Source organism: Neovison vison, chromosome 6, assembly GCF_020171115.1.
Source record: "Neovison vison isolate M4711 chromosome 6, ASM_NN_V1, whole genome shotgun sequence".
In the NCBI taxonomy this organism is placed as follows: Eukaryota; Metazoa; Chordata; class Mammalia; order Carnivora; family Mustelidae; genus Neogale; species Neogale vison.
The window spans coordinates 23,884,360-23,899,770 of record NC_058096.1 but is presented as its reverse complement, the minus strand read 5'-3'; positions in this window follow the sequence as shown (position 1 = coordinate 23,899,770).

Below are 15,411 nucleotides of genomic sequence, written 5' to 3'. Positions count from 1 at the left end.
GATTAATAACCTGACTTCTAGTGTAAAATTTATTGAATTTTACCATTTTCCATTTTATGAAAGTATGTTCTCTCCATGACTAATTTCATGCTTCCAGTGTGATGTTTCTGCAAAGATACCACAAATTGTCTCTCAGGAGACAAGAAGCACTGGCTCCAGCCCAATGTTGGACGTAGTCCTGGATGAAAATACATTACAGTGTTATTGTTTGATGAGTAAAGTGGTAATAAAAGAACCATTTTTCTTTTTTTTCCCCCTAGTTGTTTACATTTCTATCCCCTTCCCCATGTCAAAAATTATTTGGGGGCATCTCTGTGCACATGTCCATTACTGGTAACATAGCTTTGTTGCATTTATATATAGCGAATCTGTCCTATTTATATATAACAAAACTTCTCCCTGTTGGGAAATGATGCTATTATGTAACTGTCAAAAATCTGTATCGTGAAAAATGCCTTTCCAGTAGCATTAACAGATTTAAATGAATCCTTCCACAATTTTGTACCTATTCATTCTTGTTACCAGTGCATTTATGTTTCTAAACGCTGATACATTCTTTTTTATAAGTCATAGACATGTTAAGTAACTCCATTAAATTTCCTTCCATTTCTATAAACATATGAGCAGTATTACTTACTGTTCTTTACTCTTTGCTTACTATTATTCTCATTGCCATGGACTATGGAAAGGGGTCCTTGGGGTATCCATCTCTGAGATGTTATGAGACTTAAATATGTTAATATAGTATTTAGAAAAAAGCCTAGAAGTAATTAGTAATATATATATATTACATATATGGTTATAGAATAGATATGTAATAATATTATTATATGTTATATAACATTCTGTAATCTTATATAATCTATAATCTAATATATATATCTTTACTATTATTATAATATTTAGATTCTAGACTTTTGCTTAACAATGGAACTAAAAAGGTAATAATGATGATAAGGTAGACATACTGAAAGTTCAATATTCTAACCACTTTGCAGATATTAACTTAATTTCTCCTTCTGAAACCCATTTGATATGGGCTTTATTATTTTCTTTTGTGTACAGGAGAGAAAGCTGAGATGCAAACAGGTTACCAAGTAGGTTTCCTGAGATTATGGAAACAATAAATGCCAAGTAAGAACTTGAAAACTTTCAAGTTCTGAAACCTTTGCCTAACCACTCTACTACATGTCTTCTTCTTAAAATAGTCAATAAGAGGTCAAATGAATCAGAGAGGTGAGATTAATGAGATAGATTTATTATATATAAATCCTATTGCTGACCTGGTTAAGCAGAGGGGCTAAGGCATATTCCTTTCATTTAATAGTAAGAAATGCATTAGAGAAAAATGAGCCAATATCATTGAGAATCTTCCTTTGGGTGAATTTTTCTCTGAAAGATTTATTTTACTTTATATTCTAAGTAGTCTAATGGAATTATGTTCCAGTTGTTCATAGTTATAACTTGATCTTACACTTTTTTCTGTAGGTTCATTCTTTTTCCTTTTTATTTTGCTACCCAATTATTTTCTGCTGATGCAGGTTTCAGTATAATAAAGTTCTTGTCTGATGCGATCATTCTTCTGTTAGATACATCTTAATTCATTATATTTTTCAATTCTAGAATTTCCATTTGATTCTTTCCTATCAATTTCTGATCACGAGTAATATGTTCCAATTTTCACTATTTTGAGTAATTTAATACCCCCCCCTTTTTTTTAAGTAGGATCTGCACCCAGTGTGGAGTCCGGTTCAGGCTTGACCTCATGATCCTGAGATCAAGACCTGAGCTGAAATCAAGAGTCTGAAGTCTGAATCCATAACCAATTGAGCCACCCAGGTGCCCCTTAAACCACTTTTTTTTTTTAGATTTTATTTATTGTTTGACAGAGAGAGACATAGCAAGAGAAGGAACACAAGAAGAGGGAGAGGGAGAAACAGGCCTCCCGCCAAGCAGGGAGCTCAATGTGGAACTCAATCCCAGGACCCTGGGGACCATGGCCCAAGCTGAAGTCAGATGCCTAACGACTGAGCCACCCAGGCACCCCTAATCACTTATTTTTAAGTCTGATCTTTATAACACCAACATCTTGTGCAAGTTCGATTCTGGTAGTATAGTCTTCCTTACCTTGTTCTTCTCTATGGCATGCCTAGGAAATCATGAAATTCTTGAATGAATGCAAAATATCATGTATGAAAAAACATGTATGGGGGCGCCTGGGTGGCTCAGTGGGTTAAGCCGCTGCCTTCGGCTCAGGTCATGATCTCGGGGTCCTGGGATCGAGTCCCGCGTCAGGCTCTCTGCTCAGCAGGGACCCTGCTTCCCCTCTCTCTTTCTGCCTGCCTCTCCATCTACTTGTGATTTCTCTCTGTCAAATAAATAAATAAAATCTTAAAAAAAAAATGTATGTATAAAACTTTGGTTAAGAATTCTCCCAATCCTATCTTTTACCAAGCATTGGAGGAGTGGGTCACCACATTCCAAAGACTCCTTCCTGCATTGCAGAAACTTTGTAAAGTCTGACCTATCTCTCATTCATTTGTACTTCTTAAATATTGCTTATAGGATCCCAGCTGAGTTTTATTTTGCTGTTTTTCTTTTCCTACTTATTTACTTGTTGGTTTATATGTAGGACCACCCACCTTTCAGAGTTCTGAACTTCTATTTTTGTTTCCTTAACAACATATGACTGCTGAAAATTCTGCTTTACCTTTTTTTCCTTCCACTTTCACTTTTTTACTTGGCTTTCTACTTCATGCCCTTCAAAGCTTTAGAGTCATCAAATGTCTGCATGGGAAATCCAGTCACTTCTCTGCTTTCTTCTTCTATCCAAGATGTTGAGTCTATGTCCTAGCACCCTAGAAAGCATGGAGTGTCATGTTTAATTTCCATTGACTGTGGTTACTCCTGCGGTCTCTTCTGCATATTTGCAGCTTTCTCTTTCACAGCTCCTATGGTAAGAGTTAACAAAATCTCCAAGAGAAAAAGCAGCATGCAGAGTACTGGGCTCACTTCAATGACTTATTCCACTTTATTGGGTCTTTTAAAAAATACTGTTTGAACACATTTCTAGGATCCACTAAAAGGTTCCATTAAAACGAAGGAGTCATGAAACTTAAGACTTTTTTACTCAACAATAAACCCAGCTGAAATTAAAATAACAATTTTAATAAATATCCCAAACTCCCTAAATATTGCTAGGTTCCATAAGATGTCATGGGGAAAACGGTAGGGATCCAAATTCAAACTTTTCTAGGAGAGATCAATAAAGGTTTTCTATTAGAGGGCATATTTAATCTAGATAATAAAAATCATTAACATACAGAGCTAAAGAAGTTCGAAGAGTTCCTGTTTTAGCCTGAAGAGATATAAAGCAGTATGCTTAGTTGCTCAGTACTGCTGGAGAAGAGATTAGGACTGGGAAATGTGTGGGAATGATAACCAATAAGGACGAGTAGTCAGTCAGAAGGCAGATCATAGAGTTTTATATATCATAAAAAATATATAATCTGTTCTATGTTTTTTTTTTTTAAGATTTCATTCATTCATCTGAGAGAGAGAGAGATCACAAGTAGGCAGAGAGAGAGAGAGAGCAGAAAGCAGGCTCCCCGATGAGCAAAGAGCCCAACGTGGGGCTCAATCCCAGGACCCCGACACCACGACCTGAGCCGAAGGCAGAGGCCCAACCCACTGAGCCACCCAGGTGCCCCTGTGTTGTTCTTAATATAATAGTAATAGTAGTAGTAGTAATAATAATAATAATAATAATAATAATAATAATGGTATTATTAGTCTAAAGATAATTACAATTTTTAAGCACAGGTAGAACAAGTGAATTCATTTTTTTAAGGTGAGATTAAATGCCGAGGACATGGATATCACTGTTGATTCCTCTCTGCTTAGCCATTTCAAATTAAGCTGTTTAATATCTGTGAGATTTTGTTCTTAATCTGTGATAGTGTCATTTTTCCTCCCCTCTATGCCTCATTATTGAATAACAATGATTTATTATGGAATAAAATGTAATAAAATATTTCTAAGTAACTACATGAACTACATGAACTCAAGGCATTAGAGAAATATATTAGACTGACAGCATGATATTTGATTCCTTTTTTTTTTTTTTATTAGGGGCTAGACTCTCACTAAAAGACAGTGAGTTTATGGTCAGTGTTACTGCATTAGATTAATTGCAGAGGAACCCAATTCAAAATCACATATACTGGAAAATAATGTGTGCACAGCAATCAGAAATCATAGGATATTTACATATTTAGCAAAGACAAAGTCCAAATTCATTTAAAATGCCCTGTCAGTGCTCAGCTGCAATAATCCCTCACGCACATTGTAGGGAAGGTCACTGAAAAGAGTAGCTCCAATTGCCTTATTAAAATGGCAGTGAAACCAGTCAATACTGCCAGACAAATGAGAATTTGAAGAAGTGTTTAAACTTTCACTGGAGCATGTCCAGATGTTATGTGACTACATCAAATAGCTTGTGTTCTGATTTCATTTCATTGGCCCTCGGGAATATTTTCACTTTACCACAGCTCTTACATTTCAGATGGCACAGTGTTAATTTGTACTTGACTCCAGTTAGTTTTGTGTTCTCTCTCTCTCTCTCTCATCTCTCTCCCATCTATTATCCGTAATTCCCGCTTACATCATTATCATTTTGCCCTTAATTTTTAAATTAAGTTTATTATTTTTTGTCAAATATGTACTTTTTCAGGGAAGACACACCATATGTGAAATATATATTTCTTCATATATATATATATATTTCTTCCATATATATATATATATATATATGGAAGAGGCTTTTTTCTTTGTTATTTGCTCTTTGAAAATTAAGTCCTTATGTTTTTTTTTCCCTCTAATGAAGCTTAGTTGTTAATTTCTATATTTTAAACAAGATCACTGAGGCCTGTGCCCAACCTGTCCATGGTTTGTGATTGCTATTTGGCTCATAAAGCAGAAGGTTTTCCTACTGGGAAGACAAAGTAGTTTTCTCCTCCATAAACCCTCCAACGTGGTTGGGTTTGGCGTCTTCATGATTAGGAGAGCAGGAATTGACTCATCATGAGTTTGGGTTTTCTGTAGAGACAGAGAGAGAAGGCAGTGATTCTGAACAGAAAGTCCAGAGTGGAGGGTGCAGTTACCTCAAGAACTCGTCACTGTTAACCAAATCTGGGCTTCCACACAGTCATAAAAGTGGATTCCTTAACAACAAAATAATAATAACATAATTCCTTAACAATAAAATAACACAATAAAAGTGGATTCCTTAACAATAAAATAATAATAATGATAATATAATAAAAATAATAATAGCAATAACATTTTTCATTTAAAAAATGAAAAAATAAAACAAGGTAATCTAGGCATAGTGATCTGCTATGATATCTCAGTGGGTTAAGAATGGATAGATTAATTGAGCATATATCTGATTTCAGAATATTAAAGGTTAGACTAAACTTTAAATAAATTGAAAAAAAATTGATAATCATATAATATCAATACTTTTAAAATATTATATGTATTTTATGAAACAGTACTATAAATATAAGCTATTTATAAAATTAATCATTTTCACAATTGTACCTTATTATAAAACCTATAAAAACAAATAACTATCAATAAATTTTAGGTCTAAAATAAGCAAGGAGAGGCAAGAAATTGTTAAGAAAATGGGAAAAAAATGAAAAAAAAAGGCTAATGATCTGAGAAAAAGTTTAACCTAACAATGTGATATTACTTTTTATTCCCAGTCTCCCAGGTTCAGAGCCCCTTGAAAATAATAACTCTCCACTTGAATTGTTTGCAGTAAAACAGTTGTTTTTACGAAGCTAATGGAATTTTAGATTTGCATAATCTACCTGGAATGATACTAGGCAATGTTTATTTTCACCTCAAAGGCATGAAATAATTTATGGTACATCTGTTGGCTGCAATATAATCGAACCATTAATATTATCCTCTGATAAATACTTGATTGACACTGGGAAATTATCATAAAAAGTTTATTAAAAATAGATAAAACATATTAACAATAGCATGATCATCAATGTATAAGAAGCCTGTGTTTGTCTCTATCGGTCAACCATCCCTCCACTCATATGTTTATTCTCCAGCTGACTGTCACCAAGAAAATATTAACACCAGGCACTCTTCTTTTCAAATGGTTGTGTTGCATTTGTTTTGCTGAATTTCTGTTTTCTAGAGGGGCAATGCATTTTTATAACGATTTTTTTCCCCAATTTATTTATTTTCAGAAAAACAGTATTCATTATTTTTTCACCACACCCAGTGCTCCATGCAAGCTGTGCCCTCTATAATACCCACCACCTGGTATCCCAACCTCCCACCCCCCCGCCACTTCAAACCCCTCAGATTGTTTTTCAGAGTCCATAGTCTCTCATGGTTCACCTCCCCTTCCAATTTACCCAAAAGCACATACCCTCCCCAATGTCCATAACCCTACCCCCCTTCTCCCAACCCCCCTCCCCCCAGCAACCCACAGTTTGTTTCGTGAGATTGAGTCACTTATAACGATTTTTAAAATTTAATTGTATTGTAGTAACTGTTAACATAAGATTTCCTCTTTTAACAGAATGTTCAGTGTAGCATCCAGTATTGTTGACTGTAGATAACAATGTTTTACAGCAGAGTTCTAGAAATTATTCATCTTGCCTGCTTGATACTTATATCTATTGATTAACAATTTCCTAGTTCCCCCAGCTCTCCAAGCCCCAAACCACCATTCTCTCTCTGGTTCTCTGAGTTTGGTTATTTTAGATAATTCATGTAAGGGAGATTATGCAGTATTTGTCATTTTTTGTCTAGTTTTGCTTGGAGTAATAATCTAAGGTTTTGCAGGATTTGCAGGATTTTCTTTGTATATTAAGTAGAATAATATTCGTGTGTGTGTGTGTGTGTGTGTGTACCATAGTATTTTTATCCATTCACTCTTTTTGGGGGGGGGTTGAATTTCTTTCTTTCTTTTTTTCAGTGTAACAGTATTCATTGTTTTTGCCCACTCCCAGTGCATTTATGTTGTTTGCTTGTTTGCATACACCTTGGCTATTGTGAATAATCCTTCAATGGTATTGGAGTGCTTCTATCTTTTCCAGGTCTTGATTTCAAATTTTTTTGGATAAAAATCCAGAATCTGTACTGCTGGATCATGTGATAGTTCTATTTTTAATATTTTGCAGGGTTTTTTTTTTTTAATTTAAAAAGAGCTAACTATACTCTAATATTTTAAAATGTTAGACAGTAAAAATAAATATAAGAATCCTCCTCCAAAGCTAAAATTTCTAAAGAGAAGTTTCTGAAAAAAGAGGTATTGCAGGTTTTTTTTAATGTATTTTTTATTTATTTTCAGCATAACAGTATTCATTATTTTTGCACCACACCCAGTGCTCCATGCAATCCGTGCCCTCTCTAATACGCACCACCTGGTACCCCGACCTCCCACCCTCCACCCCTTCAAAACCCTCAGATTGTTTTTCAGAGTCCATAGTCTCTCATGGTTCACCTCCCCTTCCAATTTCCCCTAACTCCCTTCTCCTTTCTAACTCCCCATGTCCTCCATGCATTGCAGTTTTAATTTAGAAATATATTGATTGATGGTTTGCTATCCACTGAAGCTTCACTAATCTAAGTTTGCACAGTGCGTTTGTATATACTTCCTCTCACCCATGCTAACATTATTATCAAACTTTTGAATTTTCCTACTTAGGTAAAGTTTTTAAAATTAAATTTACATGGTTTTAATTATGCATGAGGTTAAACACTTCATGTTGTAAGCCTTGTGAACATATTTTTCTTACATAAAGCCTATCCCTGTCTACTACCACTAGCTGCTATTCTGCTAAAAATTGATTTTTAAGAATGGATTACTCAAGGATTTCTTTCCAGCATGTGTCCTATCTCTTCTTAATCATTAATTTCCCCTCTCTACTGAATTTATCCCTCAAGGAATTTATTCTATCTAACATACTTTGGTATTTTTCTTGAAAAAATATTTTCTCAGTTTCATATTGCTTCAGATTCCCTTTGGCCACCAAGTTTATGATGACATTTATCATATAGGCATTTATAATTTGTGTAATTGCCTTCCCACTACCCATTCTGTCCATGTTTCTCTATATTGTCTTTAACCTTCTCCAGTAGACTGAAATGTTTCTTGTTAATCAAACCATGGCTTCTTGACATGTATCTTATTCCAGTTTCTGTCAGCCTTTGTCTTAGGGGACCACTCCTTCTTCCTAAACAGTGTCTTTCTTTGTGTTTAATAATATCATACTCTTTTGGTTGGCTTCCTATGTCTAAAGCTAATTGTCAACTTTATTGGGTCTTCCCTTTATGACTAATGCCTATTTCTTAATTTAGACTCAGTCTTTGTCTATTCTCTTCCTAGGTGATCTTTTCTACTGCCATGAATTTAATCTCAATCAGTATGCTGATGATATCAGGTCCCTACCTCCATTGCTGACTTGACATCTCTACTAAGATATCTTAAATGCACCTGAAATTTAGCATGTCTGAAATAAAATCAGTCCTGTTTCTAAACATGTCCCATTCTTCCTCTACTGGGTTAATACCACCCATTTGCTTGGTTAACCTCCAAAGACAGGAGATTTCCTTGAATACTCTCTTCATTTTATAAACCAAAATTATTTCAACTGTCTCACTGTCTTACCTGTATTATTTTTTCCAAAATATGCTGTGACTTCAAAACAACCACCTACCATCTCAGACTAGTATCTCTGTATCTTAGTCTGCTCAGGATGTTATAACAAAATACCATTGACTGGGTCGCTTAAATAACACATTTTTATTTCTCATAGTTGTGGAGGCTGGGAAGTCCAAGATTAAAGTGCCAGCAAACTAGTCGTCTGGTGAGAGTCAGCTTCCTTGCTTGTAGAAAGCTGCCTTCTCCCTACAACCTCATATGACTGAGAAAGGGAGAGATAATCTCTCTCCTGTCGTTTTTTTTTTTTGTTTGTTTGTTTGTTTGTTTGTTTGTTTGTTTTTAGATAAGAGCGCCAATCTCATTTATAAGGGCTCCATACTCTTTATATGATTATCTCTCAAAGGTCCCACTTCCAAATGCCATCACACTAGGGATTAGGACTTCCACATACGGGGAGGACAAACATTCTGCATATAACATCCTGTTTCCATTTCTATATCCCTATAATAAACTCTTCTTCAATTATCCTTTTGGTGACCTTTGTAATACTTAAAAGAAGGCAGAATAGAGGAGTGGTTATTTGTGCAAAATTTGGATTCAGACTCTGAAGTTCATTCACTGGCCCTTTATAAGATGCACTTTGGGGAGAAATTTCTTAATCTTTAAAAACTTCAATTTTTTTTCACCCAGAAATAATAATAATACCTCTCAAGAGGGATTTTTGAGAAATATTTTAATATGGATCAAATGCATGGAATAGTGTTTGGCAAATGATACAGGTTTAAAGTTAACTTTTGGAAATATTTTGGAAACTTCCACTCTCCAGCTAAAATCTCTCCAAATTGCTTAACAATATTTATTACACTAACCAAATGCTGTACAACCTCAGTCCTATGTATTTTCTTTTTGTTCCACAGATACCCCAGGAGTCTTCCTACTAAGTTCATTGCACTTGCAGTCCTTTCTATCTGGGACATTCTTCCATCAGATCCTTGCATGGCTCTCTCCTTTCATTCAGGCTCCAGCTCAAGTGCCATTTCTTCAATTTGTTAAGTCTTAACCTTCTTGTCTAATAGTCATATCCCGTGAGACACTGTTATTTTACCCACTTTCATTTTCACAATAAATTGCATTACTATGCATGATCAATGCTTATTACTTTGGTGATGGTTTGCTGGCTGTATTCTTCTAAGAGTCTAAACTTCAAAGAGAGCAAGACCTTGTCTGCATTCTTCATCATCTATTCCGTGGGTTATAATGTTCACGTCATATCATAGAGACACCATGGATATTTGTTGAAAGAATAAATATATGAATGAATAGCTCAGTGAACACATTCATGAATAAATTACACCCACTGAGACTTTGAAATGAACTCCTAATACCTCTATGACCACCTTGACCAGGTCTGTGAGATCATATCCTCCCATTCAGGGATTCTATTATACCCCACAGGTTCCCTTTTTCAATTTAGAACCATGCCCACTTCTAAAGATGATTTACAGGGTATATGAGAGATTTTATCACCTTGAGGAAATTCCATGTGAAAAATAAATCTACAAAATTACAATATATGAACTTTGGATAAGCCGTATCGATAAAATAATTGATTTTTCATACCTATTTTCTTGCTCTGGAGTATTCAAATGATGGAAATAATTTTTAGATCATTCTTCAGTTACTAATCACTAATTTTGCTCATCAACTACAAAATTGTTATTTACAGAAAAGAAAACCATCTATTTACTAAGAGAAGAAAATTAAAATTTCAAGACAAGTACATTGCGCTGTTGTAAATTAATTTGTTCTGATTTATAGGTATGAAATATCACATTTTATGTTAAGAGAGGATATATTTTTGTACAGAAAACAGCTCAGTCTTCTTATTTTTGAAATACATAAACATCAACTTTTTGTTTAACAGGAATAGGAGGCTAAATATTTCTTCTGGTTATGTTTATTAAACTGACAGTCTGTTAAATATCTGTGTATGTGTATATATAATTGTGTAATAATTTTTTGTACATTTTAGTCTTTCTTTGTGGTTTTTTTGTCTTCTGTTCTTTACATAGAATATTTCAGCATATCTAAGAGTTTCAATAAGTATAAAAAAGAAAGAGATTTGTTTTATTTAAGGAAATTAAAATCCCCATTATCAAGTAGCTTTACATGAGGACATAAGATATATTCCTTTCTAAGAAATTGCTTTGCTAGGATTCCAAAGGTCATGTATCACACTGCATAATAACTTAAGTTCAGATGCACGAGGGAAAAGTTAGCATCTTAGCAAACTTTTCTGTTTACCTTTCTATAATGGTTTTACATTTCTAACAGCAACTAGTTCTGGGCCTGTCAGACATTTAGGTTTTCAGAGAAATATTCTTCCACAACTATGTCTTTTTCTGTTGTTCTTTATGTAGTATCACTTATTTGTTTTGCTAGGAGAAATAGGGATTTAATTATTGCAAAAAATAACACATTCCTTAGAATTTGGGTGTGTAAATTAAAATATGATCAGATAATCTGGCAATATTCTTTGAAATAAATTTATGCAATAAGTTTCCAGTATTAAAAAATTAAAGAATTGTTGACTTTCAAGAAGAATATATTGAAATATTGAATATATTGAAAGCATTTTTTAGGAATTTGAATTACTGGAACAATGGGATGAGTTTTAAAATGACATACTACACTGTGTGTTCATTAACTGGAGATACTTATTTTCCTTTCCTTAGCTTTAAGGCAGCAAGGAGTACCTGAGGAAAGTCACATATATCCCATGCAGGGAAGGAATTATGGAATGTCAGCTTCTGCTTTGTCTTCAGCTTGCCTTCTGTTCCCTCATCAATTATCATTTTTTTCTTTGCCCAAAGAATATTTTGTTCTTTGCCTAAAATCATGACTATTTTATGAATTCATAAATTATATCACTTGACAACCAGAATGAATATGTTTTGCACAGGTTATATTGTAAGAAAATTGATAAACATTGTATTTATTTAAATAAAATAAACTACTCTTAAAAACAGTAACTATTGTATATTGTATATGAATGGATTTAACTACTTAATACATCAAATATAATAGAGTAGGTTTATTAGGACTTAAAAATGAATTTAATGGCTAAAACATGTGTTCTTTACAAAATTATTCATATTAACCATTGTAATTTCACAGCAACCTTGTGAATTAGATACCATTTTTATACTCATGTATAGGTGAAGAAGCTGAGATACAGTATGATGACCTAAGTTGTCCAAGATGACAACTTGGACAAAATTTATGCAATAAGTTTCCAGTATAAAAAAAATTAAAGAATTGTTGACTTTCAAGAAGAATATATTGAAATATTGAATATATTGAAAGCATTTTTTAGGAATTTGAATTACTGGAACAAAGGGACTGTAATGGAATTTGGATCTGAGCACATTCCTCAATGTACATCTGGTATAAGCATAACATATATACTATAAATTTTAATCTGTTATCTTTTTAATCTATTTATTATCTTTCTCTAAAATTTTATACACATATGTTCTCTGGGAAATACAAATATACATAGATAATTTGGAAATCACGTAGGCATATTTAAAAATAATGGCAAAAGTAATTGTCAAATTTTATAAAGATTAGTTGTTACTGTACAAAATGGTAGAATGCAATAGTTACAAGTTTCAGATTTAACTTTCAAAAAAACTGCTATTTAAATCACTTATTCAACAATCTGATGATTAGTTTGCCAATAATATTTTATTATTTATTTTTTTGTGTGTGTTTTTTTAAAGGTTTTATTTATTTATTTGACAGAGATCACAAGTAGGCAGAGAGGCAGGCAGAGAGAGAGAGAGAGAGAGGGAAGCAGGCTCCCTGCTGAGCAGAGAGTCCAATGTGGGACTCGATCCCAGGACTCTGATATCATGACCTGAGCCGGAGGCAGCGGCCCAACCCACTGAGCCACCCAGGCGCCCCGCCAATAATATTTTAAAATGTTAACTGGCCATGATAATGCTGTATATCTTAGGGTAATGGCTCCTCCATCCCATAACTATCAGGAACTAGCTGGCATAAATCAGTTGGTATGGCATTCCAACTGCCGTGTTTTTCTTTCTTCTTTTATTTTAATTAAAAATACTGTTCAGCAAGGCTATTTATACTGAAAATGCTGGATGTGAAAATAAATTTCTCTTCAAATGTGTATTATTATTACATAATTCAGTAATGACCATTAGTGATGGCAAGTAGAATATAACAGATTTTTCTTATTATTTAATATTTCACAGCCATATATTTTCCTCTTACGTTTTCTTTTTCCATGTTTAGATTTGTTAATGTTTCTCTTTCAATCTTCTCCTTCTTTCTTTCCTTCGTTCCTGTTTTGCTTTTCTTTTCTATTTTTATTTTTATTGTTTCCAAATACTTTGAACCTTTGATAATAGTTCTCCATGTTATAATTTTCTTAAGTATAAAGGAAGCAATATTCTCTGAATAATATTTTAGATTTTGAAAACACTGAAGCTTAGAGATAAGTTTTATAAGAGGAGAGGTACTTGGAAATTATTTACCACGTTCATAGAGAATTTTTTTTTTAATTCTGTGGACTCATAGATACCATTTTAAAGATATAACACCTGTAAAGTAACTGAAAATGTGCACAGGGAACCTGCTAAAATGAAAAGACAAGGATGAAAAGAAAATGAAATGATTGTTAAAGTTAAAATTTAATGAAACACTAAAGAAATACTAAATACTAATTTTGCAGTAAAGAGCAGAATGCAAATGAGCAAATTGAATCAGTGATATGTAAGTCTATACCCTATAAGGGAAAAATATCCCATTATGCAGGACATAGTTTACAGACTTAAAAACAGAGTATGAATATAACAAACATGGATTATCGAAGACATAACTCATGGGTCATAAATTATATGAGAAATGTAATTGGATAAACATTTTAAAGGCAATTTTCAAGTAATCTCTTAAAGATTATTTCTTAGCTGAAAAAATGTAAATGAAAATGTTAACAGTTTTTTTTTTTTCACTCAGTGAGAAAAGGCAATGTGAAAATTTTATCTGGAAAATCTGTAGTGAACATTTTAAATGGCCAGAACAAAGAGAACATGATATGTGTAATAAAAGCAGTTTCTTAAAAAGGAATAAGCAGTTAACACAGACCCTGAGATTTCTGTTGAGATCTATTAAAAGGTCAAATAAATAGACCATCTCCTGGGGCATATTTATGCAAATTTGACTCAATATGTGACTAACTAGTAACTATGAATAAAACTGAAAAAACTATCAAAGAATCCACATGGAGATACAAGACCTACGTTCTTGTGTTTCACTCTCTAACTTGGAGCTAAAGCTACCTCTTACATAAGTCGATACAGAGCACAGAAAAACAATGAAATGTTCCATTTTGATTTATGAAAAGGCAAAATTGTCAAAGATTATCAAGTTAGAACAATTTGCCATAAAATAGACTCTTTCATTAAATATTAGAATATAAAAAAATTAAATGCCACACACACGTAGAGTTCATACAAGGAGTATAAATAGATATGGATATTAATGTATTAGTATGTTATAATGTTATTGATAAATTCCTTGAATATATTTTATTAGAAATGAAAACCTATTCTCAGAAGATAAAACTAGAACATACTCTTCACATGTAAAAATTAATTATATTAAGTAAACAGTTTACATCACAATAACAGAATAGCTCCTCCCAGTGAGGTTCTGTGGAATATTACTTGTGCAAAAAATTAATGAATCATCACAAATTATTTTTAAAAATTTGTTTGCTATTACAGAAATAGGTACAGATCCAATATATAATTTAGATAAAATAACTACAGTATTTGACTTAGAAGCAACCAAAACCCTTGTTATTTTGTTGATATGAATTTTAAAATGGAAGCAATGATTTAAAAGAGAAAAAAGGAAACTCTTTCTTGCACAATTTTGTTTCCAGGGTTGTTTTAAATCAGAATTTTGGGGGCATTGGCTCAGTAGGTTAAGCATCTGCCTTTGGCTCAGGTCATGATTCCAAGGTCCTGGGATTGAGCCCTACAAGGCTCTCTGCTCAGCGGGGTGTCTGCTTCTCCCTCTTCCTCTGCTTCATCCCCTACCTGTGCTGTCTCTCACACGGGCTCTCTCTCTCTCTGGCAAATAAATAAATAAAATCTTTTTTAAAAAATCAGAATTGTGAAGGGCTCTGGTCACAATGAATGTTTATGTTCATTAAGATTTGCACTAATATTTGTTTTTATTATACCTGAAATTTCCTGTCATATTCTGAGCTATCTTGGAGGAGAAAATTAGGAAGTCATCTTGTGGAACAGAAATGTGCTCAGAAATATTGTAGTTTTGTAAGTAATCGTTAGGGAAAATCCTGACAACATTTGGAGGGAAGGGTAAACACCACTACCCAGTAGTGCTAGTGTCAGTATTTTTAATTAATATACTTGAAGTTCTAGTGGTCTAATAAAAAATATCCCTTATTAAAAATTAGAAAATTTGGGATGCAGAAAGGAAAGCATCATTCTCATCAAAAACTCATTAATTTATTTTCTCATGTTGGATATTGTGCTATATTCTGTAAAGTTTTTGTGGGTTTAATGCTATTTAGATGTAGTACATGAGTTTAAGTTTAATGCCTTTATTATTTAAATATTATAAGAAATTTTAATTTAAAAACTATTCGTGGA